The sequence below is a fragment of the Urocitellus parryii genome, chromosome 10 (genome assembly GCF_045843805.1).
Source record: "Urocitellus parryii isolate mUroPar1 chromosome 10, mUroPar1.hap1, whole genome shotgun sequence".
NCBI lineage: Eukaryota > Metazoa > Chordata > Mammalia > Rodentia > Sciuridae > Urocitellus > Urocitellus parryii.
In genome coordinates this window covers 56,125,664-56,127,449 of record NC_135540.1, presented here as the reverse complement: position 1 = coordinate 56,127,449, position 1,786 = coordinate 56,125,664, and positions in this window count along the sequence as shown.

The following is a 1,786-nucleotide window of genomic DNA, read 5'->3' as shown; positions in this document are numbered from 1 at the left end:
TTAACGGGAGTCACCCAATCACGTGTTAGAATGGCTTCCCTCAGGTTTCAGTTTTTCTCCATTTAGAATGATACTGGCCTCCTGTTTAGCATAAATAGCTTTTACAAATGTTGAGATATGTTCCTACTATCCCTAGTTTTTCTAGTGTTTTGAACATGAAGGTGCTGTATTTTGTTAAATACCTTTTCTGCATCTATTGAGATGGTCATATAATTCTAGTTTTTATGTCTATTAATATGATGAATTGCATTTATTGATTTACATATGCTAAACCAACTGTGCATCCCTGGGATGAACCTTACTTGATCATGGTGCACTATCTTTTTAATATATTTTTGTATGCGATTTGCCAAATTTTTTAAAAATATATTTTTATTTTAAATTTTTTAAAAATATATTTATTTTTTAGTTATAAGTGAACACAATATCTTTATTTTATTTACATGGGATACTGAGGATCAAACCCTGTGCCTCACACATGCTAGGCAAGTGCTCTACCACTGAGCCACAACTCCAGCCCCAATTTGCCAGAATTTTACTGAGAATTTTTGCATCTATGTTCATCAGAAATACTGGTCTGAAATCTTCTTTCCTTGATGTATCTTTGTCTGGTTTTGATATCAGGGTGATATTAACCTCATAGAATGAGGTTAGAAGGGTTTCTTCCTTTTCTATTTCATGGAATACTTTGAGGATTGTTGGTGTTAATTCTTCTTTGAAAGTCTTGTAGAACTTGGCTGAGAATCCATCCGGTTCTAAGCTTTTCTTTGTTGGTAGGCTTTTTTTTTTTAACCTTTATTTTATTTTTATGTGGTCCTGAGGATCAAACCCAGCACCTCCACATGTGCTAGGTGAGCATTCTACCACTGAACCACAACCCCAGCCCCTGGTTGGTAGGCTTTTGATGGTGTTTTCTATCACATTACTTGAAATTGATCTGTTTAAATCGTGTATGACCTTCTCATTCAGTTTGGGTAGGTCATATGTCTCTAGAAATTTGTCGATGTCTTTGATATTTTCTATTTTATTGAAGCATAAATTTTCAAAATAGTTTATAATTATTTTCTGTATTTCAGACATGTCCATTGTGATATTTCCTTCTTCATCTTGTATTTTAGTAATTTGTCTCTTCTCTCTTTTTCTCTTCATTAGCATGGCCAGAGGTTTATATGTTTTATTTATTTTTTCAAAGAACTAACTTCTTGTTTTGTCAAATTTTTTAAAAAAAAATTTTGTTGTTGTTTTGATTTCATTGATTTCAGCTCTGATTTTAATTATTTCCTCTCTTCTACTGCTTTTGGTGTTGACTGTTCCTATTTTTCTAGGTCTTTGAGATGTAGTGTTAGGTCATTTATTTGTTGGCTTTTTATTCTTTTAATGAATGCACTCAATGCAATAAACTTTCCTCTTAGTACTGCCTTCATAGTGTGCCAGAGATTTTGATATGTTGTATTGTATTTTCATTTACCTCTAAGAATTTTTTTTTATTTCATCCTTGATTTCTTCTACTATCCATTCATCATTCAATAGCATATGATTTAGTCTCCATTTGTTAGACTAGCTTCTATTTTTTATTTTATCATTGATTTCTAATTTCATTCCATTGTGATCTGATAGAATGCAGGGTGGTATTTCTGGGCTTTTTTTTAAACTAAGAGTTATTTTGTGGCATAACATATGGTCTATTTTAGAGAAGGAGCCATGTGCTTCCAAGAAAAAAGTATATTTGCTCATTGATGGATGAAATAGTCTATATATGTCTGTTAAGTCTAAATTATTGATTGTA